Genomic DNA, 17,147 nt, shown 5'->3' with positions numbered 1-17,147 from the left:
GTAGATTCTTTCCTTAGTTTGTGTTTGTGAAAATTTATTTTAATGCATTTTAGTGGTCTTGCTTCCGATTAGCGAGGCAAGTATATTAATTTTGGTCACGTTGTGAGTCCGTTTGGTGGTTCGGTTTGTTTGTTCTATATTTCTTTACTTCGGTAAATTTTGTTTTGACTGGTGTGTCTTTTAGATTTTTGCGGAGGTGTGTGAATTTTTAGGCAATAAGTACCACTGCGGGGTACGGATTTTATGTTTATTGGATCAAGATACTTACAAGCATGGAGGTAGTAGTACCTCCATGTTACAAGTATCCTGGTTGATGTGCTTGTTCTCGTACATTTTAATTAATAGTTCGTTTACTTTGTTTACTGTTTGTTCTGGCTTGTTGTGTATAATACTGAGTGTTACGTAATTGCCTTTCGCATTGGAGTACGTAAGATTCGTTTGTGTTGACAATAACGAAAAACCGACCCTTGTCGAAGGGTTATTTTCCCATAATTTGTCCATTGTTTGCAAGCTGGTTTATCGCGATTCTTTTGGCACGTGACATGTTTTGTTTCCTTGTTTGAAAGGGTATCTTTGGAAGTGCGAGTTTAGAAGCTTCAGATAGCTTTCAAGTTTTTGTTTTTTTGTTGTTCGTGGAGTCCAATTTGACTTTTCTTTGAATTGGTGTTGGCGATTGTTTGTGTCTCACGATGTAGCGTAGTCACATTATACGACTTTATTTGTTGAAATCCTGAGGTGGTTTTATTCCTTTTGGTTTTGTTTGTGTCCGAATGAATTTTAAGGCTTTTGCCTAGTACTATTTTTCGGAGTTTCATAGTTTGAGCGATGATAGGTTGTTGTTGAATTTCATGTTGTTGTCGGCTTTTCTTTGGAAATAGCTGATTTATTTCCACGGCCATTTTTTCTGTTACGTTACGGTGATTGTTTATTTTGTATTTAATGTTGTGTTACAGTTGTTTGTTATGTGTACGATTTTTGTTATTTCTTTTAAGTGTTTGTGTGTTCTATGTAATTTTATGGGTTTTTTTTGTAGTTCTCTTTTTGGAGTATTTGGTGGCCCTGAAAAGGGCCGCTTGGTATCGGTTTTTGTTAGCGCTTGGCGCTTGGCGCGTTTGTTTTGGCGATGAGCCTAGCTTTTTATGCTTCTTTTCGCCGATTCGATGTGCTTGGTGAGTAGGTGTTTGCCGCCTTCTTGTCACTGTGTGTGCGTACATGGACAGTCTGCATAGCCCTTGAATGTGGTCTCGATTTTGATCAAACTTACAATTTAGGAGTATATATCAAAACTGATAAATGATTTATGTGATTACTGTAGCTATAGATAGGCTACATTCAGGACGGGCAGTAATTAGTAGGCAAAACAGGTGTTTTTTCACCGTGGGCAGAACTCGGTGCAATGATACTGAACATTAATAGTAAGCCTGTCACCTTGAAGGTATAGTCTAGTAATGCTGTAGGTGAAACAGGGACTTCAAACGCACGATGGTACAAAAACACCACAAGTGAAACGTACACATAGAAATACACGCGTTCCTACGTTGTGCCCACCCGGGCCACGCGATTAAAATATGACTGATACTGCTGGATAGTGTTAATTGGGTCGGTAAACAGTCAATTAATAGTTTAATTGACTACCTGGGTGATTGGCAGGTCGTGTCCAACGACGCATATGCAAAGCAGGCCAAAAGACAAAAGCCCCCAAAGTTATTGACAGCTGGCCAGGGGTCACCATGAATACGTAATGAAGCTTCACTACGCAGACCCTCTTGGCATTTTCCTCACTTCTGGACGCATAATACCTGCAGTCCACAGTGCCAATACTTGCGTGGCATCTAAGTCAGTACTTTCCTCTTTATCTTCATTCTATTTTTCGTTTTGCTTGAATTCCTTTCTGCCTGACGTATCAGTAGGTGGTGCCTTTCCTGAGCAGACTTTGAGCTGCTTCACGTATTTACATCCACGGCTGCATGTTACGGTTTTGTCTCCGTCTATTCAACTCTTGGATACAAACAAAGTTAACAAAATCCTCATCTTATGCGACTTTGACGCAATAAAATCGAAATGAGATCTTAGCCCTCCCCCCAAACGAATTCTTTCACTTGTCGTGCATCAGCTTTAATTATCGACGGTCCCTAAGAGACTGAAAAATACCATTGGGGCATTCCCTGCCTTACCTCAACATGAGTATGCGTAGTGAGTGTTGCCAAATTATCTCATCATGGACCGAGGTAAACTGTCCAGTGAATTATCGGTGTACCAATGACATCAGTAGGCTGCACTTGTGACAAATTACTTTACATTTATTTTCGACATTGACACGTGGAAAGAATATCCGGTATCGGAGTTACTGAAACCAGAGATAAATAGGCTTAGCAAGACATAATCATCAAAATAGACACTAGATTGCTTATTCGGACAACTTTAAACAATCACAGACAAGGGTGCCAACCTGGGCGTCCTTTAAAAGTGGAGATATTTTGATCATAACACACAATGTATAAGGTCATAAAGTTTCATCTACTAATGTCAGTCTTACAACTGGTACGAACTTCCACCACTGAGGAAGAAACGATTTCCGGAATCACGTAATCTTGCAATATGTGAAATGATTTTCATTTTTTTCTCAAGGTAGACGTTTTCGTTCTGATTGTACATGGTCATCTTCTCATCGTGCAAACATGTAACACATGAACTTGAGTTGATGAAGACACTTAAATTTAAAAGTAAATGTTGCAATTCTGAATATCGTCTATTTATACCCGATGTTTGCAGGATTTTAGAGCACTTTTATCCGTAGATAGAGATACTTGGAACCTTTTCAAACTTGAACATGTGCGATGATATTGGTTAGAAGAAATAACACTTCTTTTGTATCTAACTGTGACAGTCCGACTTGGAGATATTGATGGCTTGATTCCTGACACAATTTGTTTGTTTCACAGAACTTTCAGCTTCAAGTTGGCTTTGTCGTCAGCGGTGCAGCTATGGAAAAGGGTATGGGTAACTGTACGGTGTGACGATACGCGACAATGCTCAACAAACGCTTACTGCACAATGCTCAAAGTCGGTAAATGTGTATAATGTTTATTGATAAAGCTGAAAATATTCTGCCCATTGGATATCAAGATATAGGTAAATATGGAATCAGGTTTTATATTGCACCTTTCATGTCTATGCATTTTGCTATCAGACAATCTGTGACGTCACCAAAGCTGAATCTTCGCCTACTAATCAATAAGAAAAAAATGTAACGTGTGACGTTATAAAACAGACGAGGATGTTCAACAACTTTTGGACTATGGATTTATACATATAGCAACTAAAACACTAATGTAGTGTGAATTTATAGACCGTAACAAGGCAACAGAATAATGTATTCAAGAGGAGCATCGTCATGAATAGCTGTTCCCGGGGGTGCCACGCTAAATCTGGGCTTTTTTCAGGCCCCGATAACTATCGTTTGAGGGCCCGCGTTACACTTGAAAGATCATTTTTGGGGAAATATTTTACTTTGTATCACATCATACCATGGGAACATCTCTGTGTAAAATTTCTTCTCAAATATGAACAGGTAATCAGGTATTTTGTGTTTAAAGTCCGACATTATAGGAACGATGTATTGAAATTTTGTCAGAAAATGTCTCATTATGTTGAAGGTAATCTTTGATGTACACTTTCTAGACCACCTTGATAGACCCTTTTTGAACCCCCCCCCCCTTGTAAGGGTCTATGGTTTTTACCACCACTTTAGTGTAGCACATAAGAATTCGTCTGAGAAAGGTTTTAAACTGTTAACTTGCAGTACCCAAACGATAGTGGTTTCAAGGCACCTAAAGTATTGCAGAGTTGTTCAGCAGCTGTACGAAATAAAGCATTGAAGTTCCAGAGTAAAGATTTTCACGGGCGAACAATAAAGGCTAATATATTATCAACCGTTATCCTGTACTGAATCATGTACCAGTTCGTTACCACTCTAAATTTGGAGGGTCGTTTGCGCAATCGCAGATTGGATGACCTCGGTGAACTTTGATATGCGCATGCGTATTCAATCCCAGAATGCATCAAACAGATTACAGCTGTAGACCAGTACGCGGGCACCCGAGTATGTCATGTGGTTGCAAGCCTGTCACACGAGTACCAGTAGGACGTACGCCCTCTATGGTCACCTCTCTCGTCCGAACATGTTATGCAGAGTTGCATTGAACTTACAAGTATTACTGGTGAGACGTCGCGTGTTTTGCCTGAAAAATGTCAATAATTTTTCTGTTTTGGTAGAGCAATGGGGTGTGAATTTATTAGAATCTTTTTTTCTCTGATGGTGAAACAAGACAGGAACAACAGTGACACAGGATCATGTTTTACTTTCCAAGATTTTATTCATTTCAACAATTCAAGATTACAACAAGTAAACACAATTTTAACATAATCAAACTTTCTAAGGTTAACAAAGGATGAAGAGTGAATAAAATTTACGTTTTCCCGTGGTAAAAATCTTACTCAGGGAGTCGTCATTATTACGACCTTGGGGGGAAGTCTGGGGAATTTCATGGTATTCTGAAATTTCGAGTAAACCCCCTGCCAACCCCAATGCATTTGAGTAACCCAGTCTCTAACAGAAATTTTGACTGATCCCTCCCCCCCCCACTTAGACCAGTTAAATACCAAGACATGTATTTGTAACATTTACAAAACTACAGCAATAGTACAGACCTTTCATATCCTGCTAGAATATCATCGGTTACCTCATGACAGTTGAAAAAGATGAAACCGGCAAAAGGAAATTCAAAGTCACAATAAAATGTAGATACAAAAGCTCATGCTGTGACCACTATCCAACCATATAATATTGTTTACCATACAGTATTGTTTACTTTGGATGGGTATCATGACAAGGTTTTCACTAAGATATCTGACAGGGCAGAATCTGAAAGCACAGGAGAACAGTCAGGAGGCTGGGGGGGCAGTGTCAGAGGAGTTGTACCCTCTCGTGTTGAAAATTTGAGAGATTGATGGTGCAATAATGCAGTCTGGTGCAATATGAGAGATGTTATCAATTTGTGTAAAACTGTTAGAACACCCCACAGGGGAAAAGTGTGAGAGGCGTGTCCCCTCTGCCACGTCGGAAATTTTGAGAAATTAATGAGTTCAATGATGCAGTCTGGTGCAATATTAGGTGTTTTCTATTTGTTTTTACTAAGTAAAACTGTTAGAACACCCCAGGGGGAGAGGAAGTGACAGGGGGCCACATTAATAATTTTGATAAAATGGTGCAATCTGAGAGGTATTTCAATTCATTTGTACCAAAAATTGAGCAAACCCTTCTTTCTCTCCAATTTTGAGCAACCCCCTTGTAGCTTTCAATTTTTTGAGTGACTACCCTCACATTCCTCTGACCCCCAGGCCCTTATGTTAAATTACTCTAAAAGACCCATAAAAATATTCTTCATGGCCTTAGAACTAAATTTGTGAACAACATGTATAGTAAAAGTGGTCAATTTTGATGCAGTCTTGCTGATGCATTTTATGAGGCTTGAACTCACAATATCTAAAATACTAATTCGCTTAGCTTAGCAGTTTCATAAAAACCCCTACAAATAGGCGTTTCAACTAGCAGCAGCCTGGTGGCTCATGTAGCTGTACTGTGATAATATTCAAGAGAATCCATAGGATAGCTAGGTGTGTGCCTCAATCAGGCAAAACAACAATTAGCAATAATAGCAATAATAATAAATATCAATTTCTGCAAGTCATTTAAAAATATACCACCAAGGGCACAGTATTGCTCCTATCTGACAAACAAAGAGAGGTATTCCTATTTCCACTTATTCACTCAAAATGCGATTGTGTTTGCAAAGAGTTTGAACTTTCAATTTTCATAGGCAGAATTCTGTTTTAACAGCCACTTTTCAATTTTGTAGATCAACAGTAAAAATTTGATGATCCTTTGCTTGAAATGTTAAGATTTACTCAGAGTTAAGTTATACACAGATGAGCCAAGAATACAATGTGCAATATACACACCAGATAAACTGGTGAGAAGGAAACTTACAACAGCTCAATTAACTTTAAAATGTTGGACGTCAGAGAAAACTTGAAAGATTTCAATAACTTCCTAGTTGTACGAGTAGTATGTGTAACATTAAATGTGAAAACTTCTTGGTTTCAGATAAAATGTGCAACTATATTTTGACAATTACTGCAAGCAAAATATATGTAAGTCAACATTGTCTACTGCAAGTTCAAAGTTTGTAATCAAAAGCAGGCAACCACTGGTAATTGGTCGATGATAACTGATAAATTCGAACCTTGGAAGGAGTAAATATATGCAGTGTACTGATCAAAAAACAATATGGTGTCAGAGGGATAGGTCGTCAACATTAATATCGTTTTTTATTCTGTTTGTGTGGTGAAGTGACCTGATATTATCATTCATCACTCATCTTATTCAATCTACACATGATTTCACTCGGCAGCCTTCATCTTTGTGAAGATTTACTTAATTAAGTGATACCATGACAGATTTTTTTTGTTTATGTAACAAAATGATTGGAACTGATACAAATAAACTGGAGTCTGTTTTAATGGTATGGTGCATCTTGCCATATGCCTTCTTGTGGATTGAAATCCCTCATCAGTGTATGGGGTTTCCTCCATGAAATATTTGCTAAAGTTGATCCACTACATAAAACATAGCCTCACAACTTTTTTCTAGATCATATTTCACTACAAATTGGCACCAAATAAAACTACATTATTTTCAGTGTCTTCAAAATTGATTTACAAGGTATTCAGGGTTGGAATAGGTCATTCAAGCTTGCAGACTAATATATTGGCTCCAAAAATAAAAAATCATGGGTTCCCCCAGTTTGAAAAATGATTTGGCTCAGGTACTCTCCAGGGATTTTTCTAAGAAAATGCAAAGCTATCAGATAAACACCAATTAGACAAAAGCACTTTTTGACCAAAATTGACAAACATTGCTCCAAAAATACAAAATTTTGCATTTTCTCACTGTATAAATATCTGACTTAAGTCATCCTAAGGACCTGATACTTAATATCAAAAAGTCTGATGAGACGTTTTGAAGAAAAAAATAGATCTACAATGACAAAAATAATCTCAAAATACAAAGTTGCATATCTTGGCACGATTTTACAAAATCTTATTGCTGTCATCCTAAGGGACATGTATAATCAATATTAATGTGTCTGACCAGAACTTTTGAATGATATTTTTGGTTAAATATGACAATAATTGCCTTAAAATTTAAGTTTTAAAATATTTCATAACAATATGGACAAATGTCAATAAGATTATCCCTGCAGAACAGTATATTTAGATTTCTGTGGCAATACTAGAGTTTATTTGCTTCTTCAAGCATAACCATTCTTTTCCTTGACATAAGGTAAACTTCAGCCTCCTCCAACAACACAATTGTGATGTAGTCTACAACAAACCTGAGTGAGAAAAATAGAAATATAGATATACTATTAATACATTTTTGTATATTTCTTTCACCCATGAAACATTTGGTAGATAATGTCATAAAATGTATGATATCATGATAGGGCTAGCCCATAAACTTGTGCACAGTAACATTGGAAATGTTATTCAATAGAATGTAATAGTTCAATAATTATATGAGTTCTGTGTGCAATAAAAAAATATTTGTTAAAATACTCTTATTTAGCACTGGTGTTGATGACCTCCACTGCTTATGCATGTGGCTCCTTGTTGAGTCTGATTACCCAGTATACTGTGCACCAGGATGCTTAACCCTTTCACCACCATGGTTTGTCCCAAATCCATTGTTTTCTATGGTAAAGTTTGACCTGTATACAGGGAACTGGGGGTGAAAGGGTTAAAACAAGTCCTTACGGCTGCTTTCTAATACCAGTGCAATCACACATACAAATGCTATGCTGACAAGCTAAATATTGATTTTTTAGCAATCTTTTTGTTGTAAAATAACAACTTACAGTGGACAAATATAAATAATGAAAAAAATATCAAAAGTAAGCATTACAGGCCCTCTAAATTTTTGAGAGTTGTAATTTATAAACTTACACAATTATCCCAAAACCATTCACATGATACAGCTCAAGTTGTAACTACAAAATGGTACACCAATGTGAGAAGCAACATATGAACATAATACCCTACTTACATTGACGTTTCTTTCACATTCCTCTTCCAAAACAAACTTCTTACCATCTGTTGTTAAGGCAGTGTCATAGCATTCAAAGATACTGTCAAAACAAACAAATATCCATTATTACATCAGAATGAATAGACACTGTTCACAGACGTTTCATATTAAAAATTAGTCTTTTTTAATACTCTCTGTTTTCAACAGACATGCCATAAACCTTCAAAAGACATGCCACAGTTTGTTTTACTTTGCATATAAAAATGATATCAGTCTTGCAATGGTTATATACAAGTGGAGCTGACAACAGTTGCCCTAAATGGGCAGTGACACATATGATTTGAATAAAATATCAATTTTAACATGGTCGTCATTTCCTTCTTTTGGCAGGTTACATCTGAACATATTTTACAGTACATGATCCTCATACAAATCAAAGTGCCTCTTATTCAAAATGTAAGAACTTTATTGCCAATCAAAAAAGTTTTGTTTAACAAAATTAAAAAAAAAATTATGTGAAAATTTAAGAAAGTTTGACCAAGTCAGTATGGAGTTAAATTGTTTGGAAATCTTGAAATTGGAAGAATAGTGAAGCCAGGAAATTGGGTGATTTGCAAACATTTGCAAAAATTAACACTTCTTTATCAAGCAACCTACGACTGCTTGACAACCTTGAAGATGAACCCAAATAATAATATTTTAATCTTGGGTTAAATGTCATTAAATTAAATGAATGTCTACTAAAAAGTGATTTTGGTGCAAAATACCCTGTGTTGGGTGCAGCGCCCCTTAATTAGCAAGTTTTATACCACTGCAAAGTCTCTGTGCAACCAGGTGACACATTCCGACTCAGAATGATCTAACAGCAGATTCCTGCATAAAATTTTGATTTGAAAACTTGAATCACTTTGTAATAACATAAAAAGAGCAAAACCAAGGAGAAACTTAGATGTCAAAGCCTTATAAGGGTAAAAGAGATGCACCACATGACTCCATGCAACCAGGTGACACATTCTGACTCAGCATGATCTAACAGCAGATTCCTGCATAAAATTTTGATTTGAAAACTTGAATCACTTTTTAATAGCATAAAAAGAGCAAAACCAAGGAGAAACTTTGATGACAAAGCCTTATAAGGGAAAAAGAGATGTACCACATGACTCCGTGCAACCAGGTGACACATTGTGACTCAGCATACTCCTAAAGCAGACAATTGCATAAAATTTTGATTTTGAATCACTTTGTAATAGTATAAAAAGAGCAAAACAAATGAGAAAACATAGAAGTCAAAGCCTTAGCACAGTAAGAGAGATGCACCAGAGTCTCTGTGCAACCACGTGACACATTGTGACTCAGCATGTTCGAAACGCAGATCCTGCATAAAATTTTGATAAGACAAGTTAAATCAGTTAGTGATACCATACAAAGATAAAACAATGAGAAAAGATGTCACAGCCTTAGAACAGTAAGAGAGATACACCGGAGTCTCCATGCAACCAGGTTACACATTGTGACTCAGCATGTTCAAAACGTGCAACCAGGTGACACACTGTGACGCAGCATGCTCGAAATGCAGATCCTGAAAAAAATTTAATTAGACAAGTTAAATCAGTTAAAGATAGCATAGAAAGATTAAAACCAATGAGAAAACTTAGCAGTCACAGCCTTGTTATTGTACGAGAGATGCACCGGAGTGTCCGTGCAACCAGGTGACACATGGTGACTCAGCATACTAAAAATGCAATTCCTGCAAAAAATTTAGATTAGACAACTTAAATCAGTTGGCGATAGCATAAAAAGATGAAAACCAATGAGAAACTTAGCAGTCATAGCCTTAGCACAGTAAGAGAGATACACCAGAGTGTCCATGCAACCAGGTGACACATGGTGACTCAGCATACTAAAAATGCAGTTCCTGCAAAAAATTTAGATTAGACAACTTAAATCAGTTGGCGATAGCATAGAAAGATTAAAACCAATGAGAAAACTTAGCAGTCACAGCCTTAGCACAGTAAGAGAGATGCACCAGAGTGTCCGTGCAACCAGGTGACACATTGTGACTCAGCATACTCAAAATGCAGTTTCTGCAAAAAATTTAGGTTAGACAACTTAAATCAGTTGGCGATAGCATAAAAAGATGAAACCAATGAGAAAACTTAGCAGTCACAGCCTTAGCACAGTAAGAGAGATACACCAGAGTGTCCGTGCAACCAGGTGACACATGGTGACTCAGCATACTAAAAATGCAGTTCCTGCAAAAAATTTAGATTAGACAACTTAAATCAGTTGGCGATAGCATAAAAAGATGAAAACCAATGAGAAAACTTAGCAGTCACAGCCTTAGCACAGTAAGAGAGATGCACCAGAGTGTCCGTGCAACCAGGTGACACATGGTGACTCAGCATACTCCAAATGCAGATTCTGCAAAAAAATTTGATTAGACAACCTAAATCAGTTGGCAATAGCATAGAAAGATGAAAACCACTGGGAAAACTTAGAAGTCACAGCCATAGCACACTAAGAGAGATGCACCAGAGTGTCCGTGCAACCAGGTGACACATGGTGACTCAGCATACTCAAAATGCAGATTCTGCAAAAAAATTTGATTAGACAACCTAAATCAGTTGGCAATAGCATAGAAAGATGAAAACCACTGGGAAAACTTAGAAGTCACAGCCATAGCACACTAAGAGAGATGCGCCAGAGTGTCCATGCAACAAGGTGACACATTGTGACTCAGCATACTCAAAATGCAGTTCCTGCAAAAAATTTAGATTAGACAACTTAAATCAATTAGTGATAGCATAAAAAGATGAAAACCAATGAGAAAACTTAGCAGTCACAGCCTTAGCACAGTAAGAGAGATGCACCAGAGTGTCCGTGCAACCAGGTGACACATTGTGACTCAGCATACTCCAAATGCAGATTCTGCAAAAATATTTGATTAGACAACTTAAATCAGTTGGCGATAGCATAGAAAGATGAAAAACCACTGGGAAAACTTAGAAGTCACAGCCATAGCACACTAAGAGAGATGCGCCGGAGTGTCCATGCAACCAGGTTTATAATGCTTTGAGCATTTTCGACCGTTGTTACTGAAGCAGTGCCATGAATACAAAAGCAAGCACAGTAGCTTTGTACGGCTTTGGACCATAACAATCAAACACTAAAGTGCTGAATCTGTCGAGGTCGATCATGATGACTGATGTATGTAGACACAGTCAGAGGCGGACTGTCATGTAGACCTGGTTTCGTCTGACCTCTGAATTTTAAAACCGCCTGCATGCTAACACCAGAGATATATGAGAAATCGTATCCTTGTGTTACAAGCCTACGATCAAGAATCGAACAGACTACTATACTTGTACTCACTTGCTTCGAAATGGCACAAATGAAAACGTGCTTTGACAACCAGAGCTAGCACAAGGTATCAAGAATGCAAGAATGCAGGAATTACCCATGCTTGGACTTTCAACTCTGATCTTTGACATCGAAACATAACCAAATATGGGTGTGTCATAGCCAACAACCACATGACATATTTACAACCAGATGACAGGACTCCCAAACGCGCGTACTCCCTCTATCGATTACAGTGGGAACTATGTACGTATCACACTCCAAACAGTGGCGGCGCTCTCACTTCCGTTTCACTTCTGCTCCCGCTTTTTGCCACCGGTGGCAGTGGTGAACAGAACACCAGTTTGCGAGATAAGGAGACAGGGCGTTTTCATCGCTGTAACGATCCCGGCCGACATCGTTGCCACACTTAAAACAGTGGCGGCGCTCTCACTTCCGTTTCACTTCTGCTCTTGTCAGTCTCTTGCTACATAGCCTGAATATGAACGTATCCATATAATGTTAAAGGGACAAAGTCGGCCATTTCTCCATGAAGTTTGTTTAATGCAACATACTACTTATATTGTTTGACATGTTGAAAGATAATGAATGGGTGACCATGCATATATTTGACCCCGATTTTAGACACGATACATGAAACCATGATGACAATGAATTAATTTTGCCATGGCTTCATTACAAATTAGTAAAATCACTGGTAAAATGTAAAATGAAGGCCATATACTCAACATTTTATATCACTTCGAATGTTAATCAAACGTTGTAGTTTATCTTTTAGGTAAATTCGTATTGAAATTACTGGACCAGCCCACTACTGAAAAACTCATCCATGCATTCGTTACCTCCAGACTCGACTATTGTAACAGTTTGTTCTATGGTATTTCAAATGACCAACTAAATCGTCTGCAGTCTGTTTATAATGCAGCAGCCTGTCTAGTCACAGATACACATAAATAGACCACATCACTCCTGTTTTTATTGATTTACACTGGTTACCTGTGAAAGCGCGTATTAGTTAATAACTACTTTTAAGATTGTTAGTGGCGATGCACCGCTTTATTTGAAATATTTAATTGACCTGTATGTAACGACAAGAGATCTACGATTTTCTAAGAAATTGCGTGTAACTCCTCCTCACGGCTATTTTAATAAGTCTTATGGTCACAGAGTTTTTTCGGTACGTACTCCTTTTCTATGGAATGCACTGCCTTCAGAAATTCGTTGCACCAGAAATGTTACATCTTTTAACAACAACAACTTTATTGTCTTTAGGCCGTCAGCCCATAACATCAATACAGATAAAAGAATACATAAACATAAACAGATTACACCACTACGTAAATAATACCAAGGCTTCTTTCCCTAATTCAAAAGCTTGATAGGTAAACTTTGCTAAATTACATATAATTTTACTCATGAAGAGTTTCGTTACATTTCGTAGACCTGGGTTTCTTATTGCCCAATTCGGTAGAAACTGAATCCGTAGATTGTCAGTGGTAAGATTACATTCGAACAGAAAATGAAAGTCACCATCAATAGAAAGAGTAGGCCTATCACAGATTTCACACGAACGTTCTGATCGCGCTAAGTATTTACTACAACTTGAACAAGTTTCAATCAATAGTTTGTGACTGGAACAACGTAACTGGGACTGTGACAGTGCCTTTCGATATCTATTGATTTTAAATATAAAGAAAATAATTCTTAAAAGATGGCTTGTGTTTGATTTGACGAAATAAGTGTAAACGACGTATTCGAGACATCCTCCCACCATTCATGTTGCCAGTTGTTTTTGACTCTGTTCATAAAGGTGATAATTTTTTTTGTTTATTACCAACACCTTGGCTGACCCACGCATGACCGAAGCCATACCTTAAGAGTATATTTCGTAAATATGTCACCAAGTTAGTTTTCCCTTTTTGATCTCAAACGACTAAAAGCGAGTAAGAATGCTTAGCAATTCTACTATTCGGATAGACAGAAGTTTCACCCTCCATTCGATGCATCTAACATAGGTAAAAATAAATAGAGGGGTTCCTAATTCTCCAAGTACGGCAACAGTGGGAATGTTACGTTTTACACCAAGGAAACGTTTACAACAATTAGTGTACGGTCTCAATACATGTATACATTTGATATCCTCATAACTCAGCATCATACAGAAAAATCGGAAGTATCATTATGTCAAATTATGTCCCATTTCTCTCCGAACTTTTGGTAAAGCGATTATGAATACGGATTTCTTTTGTTTGGTCTGCTAGAGTTTTGGTGGCCTTAAACGAATCATTACGTCCAGAAAATACAGTGCCAAGATATTTATAATACGATGCAACATTAACCTTTTCCCCTTTATAAAACCATTGTTCTGTCTTTTTCAATATCCCACCATTTTTGAAGATTTTTGTACGTTTGTGCAAGATTTACTTTGATTTTCCATTTATCAGCAAACAAATTGGGTAAAATTAGAAGTCTTTGTAGGCCTACTACTGTATCAGCAAACAGAGTTATATCATCCGCATATCCATATAGCAGAAGAAAAATATCTTACAATTCTTGTGTTATCTGAACGTCCATGTGACCCGCGTTTTCAACAATACTTTGTAGTTCATTTATGAAAGCAGCGAACAAAAAAGGGGCTAAGGATACATCTCTGTCTTACTCCCATTAGACAATCAAAGTTTTCTGTGATATGCTGACCTGTTCTACTAACATCATTATATATGCTATTAAAAGCATTTTACCTTGTACATCATTTGTAGGAGTAACGTAAATAACAGCGTATTGTTTACGGTATCAAATGCTTTAACAAAGTCAACAAAAACACAATAAAATCTTCCTCCGTTCCTGCAAAGATATTTCTTGACTATGGAATATAAAGTAAAAATATTATATAAGGTTGAATATCCTTTTTTGAAACCTGTTTGGCACTCTGACAGTTTTCCTAGGCCTTCTGCCTTGGCCCATTCGTTAATATTTCATTCAAAATAATGGTAAATAATTTGCTAAAGTTGCTTAAAGGCACTGTTCGCGATCCCTGGGATCGTCTTTGTTCTAGTCTGTAAGAGGATTATGGAGGTTTGATAGCCTTTTATTTTCTTTTGAAATTGTAATCTTTTGGGTAAATTTTCTGATGAGACAATCTGGTGCCAACAAAGGCCTTTAAAAGCGTGATACCTGTATAATTATTTACATTTAAGTGTCTCCTGAATTATAAAGTGGATCGATAACACCCGTAGTCCACTCCTCTGGAAAACTACCGGAATTAAAGATTAAATGAAAAAGTCTAACAAGGTATGATAGGAGGACATCCTCAGTAGCTTTGAAAAATTCATCCGGCATTCCATCAAAATCCGGTGTTTTCCTGGATTTAAGTTACTGAATAGCTTTGTGAATTTTGTCTGCTGTAATACACTATCTAATATTGAGTTATATTCCCTATAGGTGTCGTCCATAGATAAATCAGGAGCTATAGTGTCATCCGACAAAGATTGAAATACTTTTTTCAATACTCAAACCACTGATTTACCGAGATTTCAGAGTTTAAACACTTTGTACTCAATGACTTAAACTTATCACTATATGAAAAAATTGCGAGAAAGTGACGCTTGACCGGTGAGCTGCGAGAATATGCACTCTTTGGTGAGATAAAGTATGACAACAGATTCTCACCAGTGAAACTGTAAATTCTCACCAAGTACGGTGAGAATGGTAATTTTCACGATGAGAATGTATAGTACTCATCATTTACTGGTGAGAATCAAGCAGACTCGCTGTTCACCGGTGAGAATTAACCAGACTCGCCGTTCATCGGTGAGAATCAACCAGACTCGCTGTTAACTGGTAAAGTGAACAGCGAGTCTGGCTGATTCTCACCAGTGAACAGCGAGACTCAGTCTACTTGATTCTCACCAGTGAATGGTGAGTCTGGTTGATTCTCACCGAGGGATGGTGAGTCTGGTTGATTCTCACTGGTGAATGATAAGTATGATACATTCTCACCATGCTTGGTGAGAATTTCCAGTCTCACCGGTGAGAATCTGTTATCATACTTTATTCTCACTAAGGAGTGTATTTCTCGCAGCTCAAGTTCTCACTGACTGCGGTGAGAATAACAAGAGACTCTCACCAATTGCGAGAAAGCGCCCCTTTCTCGCTCCAGTCTCGCAATGTTTACCTACAGTGTATTCTACAATGTTTTGCTATATCTACCTTCCTTACTTCAGTAATGACAAGTTAATGTTATCGTGATACTCTTGTTTCTTTTGCATTCAGAAAGCTTTGAATTTACGTTTACTTTCTATGTAATTAGAAAGATCAGACTCTGTATTTCGTAAACGAAAGTTACGAAGATTTTTGTTTTTCACAGACTTCAGCTGATGACACCACAGGTCAAACAGCCATGGGGCATGTGTACTGATAAATATTGATGAATTTCGTTGTTCGTATTTCATTTCTTCAGCAGCAGATTCAAAAATATCACACATATACTTATACGGCTAGAAATATCAGAAATATCAAACGCAAAACGTACATTATCCCACATTTCTGAGGCACTCATGCGCTCAATAAAAATATCTTTCAGATAATTTCATTTAGATTTGACAGCCTTTCGTGTACCCTCATATTCATTTACAGAGGGTTTTTGAAGACTCTATGGAATACACATATTCACTTCAATGTTTGATACAATCGGTAAAATGATCAGACAGATCAATATCAATAACTGAAAAATATGTTACAGCTCTAAATAAATCAGTAGATAATCAACAGCGCTTCACCCATTATTTGAGATACATGTATACTCTCCAGGAATGTCTGGTTCGAAACTTCCATTTACGATATGAATATCAAATATTTTACAAAGTGATAAAAACGACTTACCAAAGTTATTGATGACTTAATTTGTCTTTTGATTTGCGTGGAAAGGTAAATGTATCACAGGAATATGATTCCAATGGTAAATAATCAATAGAATCATCTAAAATATTGCAATCCTCAGAAGAGGTTCTTGCATTAAATCTCCTGTTAAAATTTCATTTACATCAGGATATGACAATATACCTGACATTCACTCTTCGAGGAGCACTATTCCGTTTACGTCAAGTAAACTATGGTATATAGTCGAGTATTCTAGTGCAGTGTAAACACAAAGTAAACAATATCTGTAGATGATTTAGAATGAAAGAAATCATTGTGAAACAGTAGTACAATTACATCTTGCAAATTGCATTTCAATTGAGTGACACCGTCTACAATATTATTACTAACATAGACAGCAACTCCCCCGCCCTGCGCCCTCGTTTACATCGTTTAACCTTATTTATTTTATTACACTTTAGACCTTGGCCTAGACCCTATTTTGATCTACCTTTTGGTTTGATATCATCGTTAACATTGTATCATACACAAACACTCTACCTTCGATAATAATTCTATCATATAAAGAAAGCCTACATCGTTGGTTGTTTTGCCGGGCTTGTCTAACAAATTTCGATAAGTTCTTTCTAATGTTACGAACACGGATATAGAAATCTTCAGCAACAGGGTATTGTGTTTCAGAGTATTCGCATTTCCGTGCAGCTGTTAACACCTGTTCCTTCTGTTTAAAACTTGTACACTTGGCAATGATTGGTCGCGG

The 17,147-nt window shown here is 37.1% G+C and overlaps 1 long non-coding RNA gene across 1 annotated transcript; it reads right to left on the bottom strand.

Annotated features, from left to right (window-relative positions):
- Nucleotides 1-7,120: 7,120 nt before the first annotated feature.
- On the bottom strand, nucleotides 7,121-11,592 carry LOC139139412 (uncharacterized). Its single transcript, XR_011553802.1, has 3 exons — nucleotides 11,522-11,592; nucleotides 8,168-8,249; nucleotides 7,121-7,457 (listed from the first exon to the last, which is right to left on the bottom strand). It is a non-coding gene; the product is annotated as an uncharacterized lncRNA (long non-coding RNA).
- Between the last annotated feature and the right edge of the window lie 5,555 nt (nucleotides 11,593-17,147).

The sequence above is a fragment of the Ptychodera flava genome, chromosome 8 (genome assembly GCF_041260155.1).
Source record: "Ptychodera flava strain L36383 chromosome 8, AS_Pfla_20210202, whole genome shotgun sequence".
Taxonomy (NCBI): Eukaryota; Metazoa; Hemichordata; class Enteropneusta; family Ptychoderidae; genus Ptychodera; species Ptychodera flava.
This window is presented reverse-complemented; position numbering and strand designations above follow the sequence as displayed.